At 46.3% G+C, this 8319-nt stretch overlaps 6 non-coding genes across 6 annotated transcripts; all 6 read right to left on the reverse strand.

The window, feature by feature from the left end:
* Positions 1 to 89: 89 nt before the first annotated feature.
* On the reverse strand, positions 90 to 280 carry LOC142287435 (U2 spliceosomal RNA). Its single transcript, XR_012748413.1, has one exon. It is a non-coding gene; the product is annotated as a U2 spliceosomal RNA (small nuclear RNA).
* A 1388-nt stretch (positions 281 to 1668) lies between these two features.
* Positions 1669 to 1859, reverse strand: LOC142287436 (U2 spliceosomal RNA). Its single transcript, XR_012748414.1, has one exon. It is a non-coding gene; the product is annotated as a U2 spliceosomal RNA (small nuclear RNA).
* Positions 1860 to 3246: 1387 nt separating this feature from the next.
* Positions 3247 to 3437, reverse strand: LOC142287437 (U2 spliceosomal RNA). Its single transcript, XR_012748415.1, has one exon. It is a non-coding gene; the product is annotated as a U2 spliceosomal RNA (small nuclear RNA).
* A 1386-nt stretch (positions 3438 to 4823) lies between these two features.
* Positions 4824 to 5014, reverse strand: LOC142287438 (U2 spliceosomal RNA). The gene has a single exon (XR_012748416.1). It is a non-coding gene; the product is annotated as a U2 spliceosomal RNA (small nuclear RNA).
* Positions 5015 to 6401: 1387 nt separating this feature from the next.
* On the reverse strand, positions 6402 to 6592 carry LOC142287440 (U2 spliceosomal RNA). Its single transcript, XR_012748417.1, has one exon. It is a non-coding gene; the product is annotated as a U2 spliceosomal RNA (small nuclear RNA).
* A 1387-nt stretch (positions 6593 to 7979) lies between these two features.
* LOC142287442 (U2 spliceosomal RNA) lies at positions 7980 to 8170 on the reverse strand. Its single transcript, XR_012748419.1, has one exon. It is a non-coding gene; the product is annotated as a U2 spliceosomal RNA (small nuclear RNA).
* Between the last annotated feature and the right edge of the window lie 149 nt (positions 8171 to 8319).

Consider the following 8319-nt stretch of genomic DNA (forward strand, 5'->3'; position numbering starts at 1 on the left):
ATATGAAGACGTATGCTTTCTTCCAATTCATTAAATCGGGCTAATATGAATCAGGTGAATTGAGTTCTGCTTTTGGAAACTGGGTTAAGAAGGGGTGCACCGTTCCTGGAGGTACTGCAATACCAGGTCAATGCGTGGAGTGGACAGAGCAAGCTCTTTTTCCATCTCCCTGTTCTAAAAATCCATTTAATATATGGTCCCCAGATAGGGGACGTATCAGATATTAAACTGATAAGAACAGATACTACACTTGATCTTAGCCAAAAGGCCGAGAAGCGATAACCAGAATTGGTTTGGGCCTCGAGTGGCACCCTGGCCTATGCCGGACACATCTTAGGGAGAGAGAGCGAGAGGGAGACAAACCCACGCCTACACAAGACATTTTGTCACCCAAGCCAACCCTTGAAAAGGCTGCTTTGCAGAGCCAAAACAAGAAGAATGGTGCGTTTTGCAGCCGTCCGCCCACTGCAATGAATCTGAATAACTCCTCCTTTAGGGCGCAAGCAACTCCCCTCCCCCTTGCAGTCTTTCCAATTCACGATACAAAAAGACGGACAGGACAGGTTGCCTGACTTTCCGTCACTGCCACCCTTTGCCATCCTTACCCGTAGAAAGCCCTTTCATCATCCCCAAACCCTAATCTTTTCCCTTTCCTTCCCAGCCCCCAAACCCTGCCCTCTGTACCTTTCTCACCACCCGCTTCCCTTCTCCTGTCATCCCCCTACCACCCGGGAAAAAAAGAGATTGCCCCCTCCTTCCACTAGCCCACCCTCCCACCCAAAGAACAACTTCTTCTGCGCAGCTTGTTTTCTAGGCAGCAGCGCTATTGTGATGTCATCGGGGGGCATTGTGACAAGCCGCCAGTGTTCCGTCTCTTCATGTTGTGCACAGTTCAAACGGAAAATACATCAACAGGCAGACTACAGAAAAGCTTACTATCAAAGGTTAGAGGGGGGCTTTCTCAGAGGGCTTTTTACAGTTTTTCTATTCCCAATTAGCCGTTTAAGTGTACTTATTGAAAGTAGTAATTCTTTCATAGGCCGCCCTTTCTTAGTATTTGACGTTCCTTATATTGCGGTATGAGGCTTCGCAGTAGGTTGCAAACATTCATCACCCATGACTGTCCCCAATTGAGCTCAGAAGCTCAATGTCTATCATGACCTCTCTTTTAGAATGTCCAAGAGCAAGCAAACTATTCCTCCAGGAGAGGGCGCCAACAGACTACTAAAGAGATCATCATTACTCAAAGAAAACCCCAAAAACCAATGCATGATAGGAATAAACAGGTAACTTTCTTTGGAGTGGAAGCGGAGAGATCGCACCAGATGCCAATTCTAGATGTTATCACACCTGTGGTCACTGCAGCAGCAGGTGAATCCACTTTGTCCAAAAGGGATCTATTCCATTCAATTGCAAATGATCTAGATAAGACAGAGAACTGCAGCACGGGGACATAGCCGAGTTGGTCAGGTTGAGTGGTGATGAGTTTGCTATTTGGATGAATAAAGAAAGTCAAAAGTGTGAAAGATAAAAAACAAAAGGAGGAAGTGTGAAAAGTGAATGGGCCAAATTGAGGTGCATATGAAGACGTATGCTTTCTTCCAATTCATTAAATCGGGCTAATATGAATCAGGTGAATTGAGTTCTGCTTTTGGAAACTGGGTTAAGAAGGGGTGCACCGTTCCTGGAGGTACTGCAATACCAGGTCAATGCGTGGAGTGGACAGAGCAAGCTCTTTTTCCATCTCCCTGTTCTAAAAATCCATTTAATATATGGTCCCCAGATAGGGGACGTATCAGATATTAAACTGATAAGAACAGATACTACACTTGATCTTAGCCAAAAGGCCGAGAAGCGATAACCAGAATTGGTTTGGGCCTCGAGTGGCACCCTGGCCTATGCCGGACACATCTTAGGGAGAGAGAGCGAGAGGGAGACAAACCCACGCCTACACAAGACATTTTGTCACCCAAGCCAACCCTTGAAAAGGCTGCTTTGCAGAGCCAAAACAAGAAGAATGGTGCGTTTTGCAGCCGCCGCCCACTGCAATGAATCTGAATAACTCCTCCTTTAGGGCGCAAGCAACTCCCCTCCCCCTTGCAGTCTTTCCAATTCACGATACAAAAAGACGGACAGGACAGGTTGCCTGACTTTCCGTCACTGCCACCCTTTGCCATCCTTACCCGTAGAAAGCCCTTTCATCATCCCCAAACCCTAATCTTTTCCCTTTCCTTCCCAGCCCCCAAACCCTGCCCTCTGTACCTTTCTCACCACCCGCTTCCCTTCTCCTGTCATCCCCCTACCACCCGGGAAAAAAAGAGATTGCCCCCTCCTTCCACTAGCCCACCCTCCCACCCAAAGAACAACTTCTTCTGCGCAGCTTGTTTTCTAGGCAGCAGCGCTATTGTGATGTCATCGGGGGGCATTGTGACAAGCCGCCAGTGTTCCGTCTCTTCATGTTGTGCACAGTTCAAACGGAAAATACATCAACAGGCAGACTACAGAAAAGCTTACTATCAAAGGTTAGAGGGGGGCTTTCTCAGAGGGCTTTTTACAGTTTTTCTATTCCCAATTAGCCGTTTAAGTGTACTTATTGAAAGTAGTAATTCTTTCATAGGCCGCCCTTTCTTAGTATTTGACGTTCCTTATATTGCGGTATGAGGCTTCGCAGTAGGTTGCAAACATTCATCACCCATGACTGTCCCCAATTGAGCTCAGAAGCTCAATGTCTATCATGACCTCTCTTTTAGAATGTCCAAGAGCAAGCAAACTATTCCTCCAGGAGAGGGCGCCAACAGACTACTAAAGAGATCATCATTACTCAAAGAAAACCCCAAAAACCAATGCATGATAGGAATAAACAGGTAACTTTCTTTGGAGTGGAAGCGGAGAGATCGCACCAGATGCCAATTCTAGATGTTATCACACCTGTGGTCACTGCAGCAGCAGGTGAATCCACTTTGTCCAAAAGGGATCTATTCCATTCAATTGCAAATGATCTAGATAAGACAGAGAACTGCAGCACGGGGACATAGCCGAGTTGGTCAGGTTGAGTGGTGATGAGTTTGCTATTTGGATGAATAAAGAAAGTCAAAAGTGTGAAAGATAAAAAACAAAAGGAGGAAGTGTGAAAAGTGAATGGGCCAAATTGAGGTGCATATGAAGACGTATGCTTTCTTCCAATTCATTAAATCGGGCTAATATGAATCAGGTGAATTGAGTTCTGCTTTTGGAAACTGGGTTAAGAAGGGGTGCACCGTTCCTGGAGGTACTGCAATACCAGGTCAATGCGTGGAGTGGACAGAGCAAGCTCTTTTTCCATCTCCCTGTTCTAAAAATCCATTTAATATATGGTCCCCAGATAGGGGACGTATCAGATATTAAACTGATAAGAACAGATACTACACTTGATCTTAGCCAAAAGGCCGAGAAGCGATAACCAGAATTGGTTTGGGCCTCGAGTGGCACCCTGGCCTATGCCGGACACATCTTAGGGAGAGAGAGCGAGAGGGAGACAAACCCACGCCTACACAAGACATTTTGTCACCCAAGCCAACCCTTGAAAAGGCTGCTTTGCAGAGCCAAAACAAGAAGAATGGTGCGTTTTGCAGCCGCCGCCCACTGCAATGAATCTGAATAACTCCTCCTTTAGGGCGCAAGCAACTCCCCTCCCCCTTGCAGTCTTTCCAATTCACGATACAAAAAGACGGACAGGACAGGTTGCCTGACTTTCCGTCACTGCCACCCTTTGCCATCCTTACCCGTAGAAAGCCCTTTCATCATCCCCAAACCCTAATCTTTTCCCTTTCCTTCCCAGCCCCCAAACCCTGCCCTCTGTACCTTTCTCACCACCCGCTTCCCTTCTCCTGTCATCCCCCTACCACCCGGGAAAAAAAGAGATTGCCCCCTCCTTCCACTAGCCCACCCTCCCACCCAAAGAACAACTTCTTCTGCGCAGCTTGTTTTCTAGGCAGCAGCGCTATTGTGATGTCATCGGGGGGCATTGTGACAAGCCGCCAGTGTTCCGTCTCTTCATGTTGTGCACAGTTCAAACGGAAAATACATCAACAGGCAGACTACAGAAAAGCTTACTATCAAAGGTTAGAGGGGGGCTTTCTCAGAGGGCTTTTTACAGTTTTTCTATTCCCAATTAGCCGTTTAAGTGTACTTATTGAAAGTAGTAATTCTTTCATAGGCCGCCCTTTCTTAGTATTTGACGTTCCTTATATTGCGGTATGAGGCTTCGCAGTAGGTTGCAAACATTCATCACCCATGACTGTCCCCAATTGAGCTCAGAAGCTCAATGTCTATCATGACCTCTCTTTTAGAATGTCCAAGAGCAAGCAAACTATTCCTCCAGGAGAGGGCGCCAACAGACTACTAAAGAGATCATCATTACTCAAAGAAAACCCCAAAAACCAATGCATGATAGGAATAAACAGGTAACTTTCTTTGGAGTGGAAGCGGAGAGATCGCACCAGATGCCAATTCTAGATGTTATCACACCTGTGGTCACTGCAGCAGCAGGTGAATCCACTTTGTCCAAAAGGGATCTATTCATTCAATTGCAAATGATCTAGATAAGACAGAGAACTGCAGCACGGGGACATAGCCGAGTTGGTCAGGTTGAGTGGTGATGAGTTTGCTATTTGGATGAATAAAGAAAGTCAAAAGTGTGAAAGATAAAAAACAAAAGGAGGAAGTGTGAAAAGTGAATGGGCCAAATTGAGGTGCATATGAAGACGTATGCTTTCTTCCAATTCATTAAATCGGGCTAATATGAATCAGGTGAATTGAGTTCTGCTTTTGGAAACTGGGTTAAGAAGGGGTGCACCGTTCCTGGAGGTACTGCAATACCAGGTCAATGCGTGGAGTGGACAGAGCAAGCTCTTTTTCCATCTCCCTGTTCTAAAAATCCATTTAATATATGGTCCCCAGATAGGGGACGTATCAGATATTAAACTGATAAGAACAGATACTACACTTGATCTTAGCCAAAAGGCCGAGAAGCGATAACCAGAATTGGTTTGGGCCTCGAGTGGCACCCTGGCCTATGCCGGACACATCTTAGGGAGAGAGAGCGAGAGGGAGACAAACCCACGCCTACACAAGACATTTTGTCACCCAAGCCAACCCTTGAAAAGGCTGCTTTGCAGAGCCAAAACAAGAAGAATGGTGCGTTTTGCAGCCGCCGCCCACTGCAATGAATCTGAATAACTCCTCCTTTAGGGCGCAAGCAACTCCCCTCCCCCTTGCAGTCTTTCCAATTCACGATACAAAAAGACGGACAGGACAGGTTGCCTGACTTTCCGTCACTGCCACCCTTTGCCATCCTTACCCGTAGAAAGCCCTTTCATCATCCCCAAACCCTAATCTTTTCCCTTTCCTTCCCAGCCCCCAAACCCTGCCCTCTGTACCTTTCTCACCACCCGCTTCCCTTCTCCTGTCATCCCCCTACCACCCGGGAAAAAAAGAGATTGCCCCCTCCTTCCACTAGCCCACCCTCCCACCCAAAGAACAACTTCTTCTGCGCAGCTTGTTTTCTAGGCAGCAGCGCTATTGTGATGTCATCGGGGGGCATTGTGACAAGCCGCCAGTGTTCCGTCTCTTCATGTTGTGCACAGTTCAAACGGAAAATACATCAACAGGCAGACTACAGAAAAGCTTACTATCAAAGGTTAGAGGGGGGCTTTCTCAGAGGGCTTTTTACAGTTTTTCTATTCCCAATTAGCCGTTTAAGTGTACTTATTGAAAGTAGTAATTCTTTCATAGGCCGCCCTTTCTTAGTATTTGACGTTCCTTATATTGCGGTATGAGGCTTCGCAGTAGGTTGCAAACATTCATCACCCATGACTGTCCCCAATTGAGCTCAGAAGCTCAATGTCTATCATGACCTCTCTTTTAGAATGTCCAAGAGCAAGCAAACTATTCCTCCAGGAGAGGGCGCCAACAGACTACTAAAGAGATCATCATTACTCAAAGAAAACCCCAAAAACCAATGCATGATAGGAATAAACAGGTAACTTTCTTTGGAGTGGAAGCGGAGAGATCGCACCAGATGCCAATTCTAGATGTTATCACACCTGTGGTCACTGCAGCAGCAGGTGAATCCACTTTGTCCAAAAGGGATCTATTCCATTCAATTGCAAATGATCTAGATAAGACAGAGAACTGCAGCACGGGGACATAGCCGAGTTGGTCAGGTTGAGTGGTGATGAGTTTGCTATTTGGATGAATAAAGAAAGTCAAAAGTGTGAAAGATAAAAAACAAAAGGAGGAAGTGTGAAAAGTGAATGGGCCAAATTGAGGTGCATATGAAGACGTATGCTTTCTTCCAATTCATTAAATCGGGCTAATATGAATCAGGTGAATTGAGTTCTGCTTTTGGAAACTGGGTTAAGAAGGGGTGCACCGTTCCTGGAGGTACTGCAATACCAGGTCAATGCGTGGAGTGGACAGAGCAAGCTCTTTTTCCATCTCCCTGTTCTAAAAATCCATTTAATATATGGTCCCCAGATAGGGGACGTATCAGATATTAAACTGATAAGAACAGATACTACACTTGATCTTAGCCAAAAGGCCGAGAAGCGATAACCAGAATTGGTTTGGGCCTCGAGTGGCACCCTGGCCTATGCCGGACACATCTTAGGGAGAGAGAGCGAGAGGGAGACAAACCCACGCCTACACAAGACATTTTGTCACCCAAGCCAACCCTTGAAAAGGCTGCTTTGCAGAGCCAAAACAAGAAGAATGGTGCGTTTTGCAGCCGCCGCCCACTGCAATGAATCTGAATAACTCCTCCTTTAGGGCGCAAGCAACTCCCCTCCCCCTTGCAGTCTTTCCAATTCACGATACAAAAAGACGGACAGGACAGGTTGCCTGACTTTCCGTCACTGCCACCCTTTGCCATCCTTACCCGTAGAAAGCCCTTTCATCATCCCCAAACCCTAATCTTTTCCCTTTCCTTCCCAGCCCCCAAACCCTGCCCTCTGTACCTTTCTCACCACCCGCTTCCCTTCTCCTGTCATCCCCCTACCACCCGGGAAAAAAAGAGATTGCCCCCTCCTTCCACTAGCCCACCCTCCCACCCAAAGAACAACTTCTTCTGCGCAGCTTGTTTTCTAGGCAGCAGCGCTATTGTGATGTCATCGGGGGGCATTGTGACAAGCCGCCAGTGTTCCGTCTCTTCATGTTGTGCACAGTTCAAACGGAAAATACATCAACAGGCAGACTACAGAAAAGCTTACTATCAAAGGTTAGAGGGGGGCTTTCTCAGAGGGCTTTTTACAGTTTTTCTATTCCCAATTAGCCGTTTAAGTGTACTTATTGAAAGTAGTAATTCTTTCATAGGCCGCCCTTTCTTAGTATTTGACGTTCCTTATATTGCGGTATGAGGCTTCGCAGTAGGTTGCAAACATTCATCACCCATGACTGTCCCCAATTGAGCTCAGAAGCTCAATGTCTATCATGACCTCTCTTTTAGAATGTCCAAGAGCAAGCAAACTATTCCTCCAGGAGAGGGCGCCAACAGACTACTAAAGAGATCATCATTACTCAAAGAAAACCCCAAAAACCAATGCATGATAGGAATAAACAGGTAACTTTCTTTGGAGTGGAAGCGGAGAGATCGCACCAGATGCCAATTCTAGATGTTATCACACCTGTGGTCACTGCAGCAGCAGGTGAATCCACTTTGTCCAAAAGGGATCTATTCCATTCAATTGCAAATGATCTAGATAAGACAGAGAACTGCAGCACGGGGACATAGCCGAGTTGGTCAGGTTGAGTGGTGATGAGTTTGCTATTTGGATGAATAAAGAAAGTCAAAAGTGTGAAAGATAAAAAACAAAAGGAGGAAGTGTGAAAAGTGAATGGGCCAAATTGAGGTGCATATGAAGACGTATGCTTTCTTCCAATTCATTAAATCGGGCTAATATGAATCAGGTGAATTGAGTTCTGCTTTTGGAAACTGGGTTAAGAAGGGGTGCACCGTTCCTGGAGGTACTGCAATACCAGGTCAATGCGTGGAGTGGACAGAGCAAGCTCTTTTTCCATCTCCCTGTTCTAAAAATCCATTTAATATATGGTCCCCAGATAGGGGACGTATCAGATATTAAACTGATAAGAACAGATACTACACTTGATCTTAGCCAAAAGGCCGAGAAGCGATAACCAGAATTGGTTTGGGCCTCGAGTGGCACCCTGGCCTATGCCGGACACATCTTAGGGAGAGAGAGCGAGAGGGAGACAAACCCACGCCTACACAAGACATTTTGTCACCCAAGCCAACCCTTGAAAAGGCTGCTTTGCAGAGCCAAA

Source organism: Anomaloglossus baeobatrachus, unplaced genomic scaffold, assembly GCF_048569485.1.
Source record: "Anomaloglossus baeobatrachus isolate aAnoBae1 unplaced genomic scaffold, aAnoBae1.hap1 Scaffold_728, whole genome shotgun sequence".
Lineage (NCBI taxonomy): Eukaryota > Metazoa > Chordata > Amphibia > Anura > Aromobatidae > Anomaloglossus > Anomaloglossus baeobatrachus.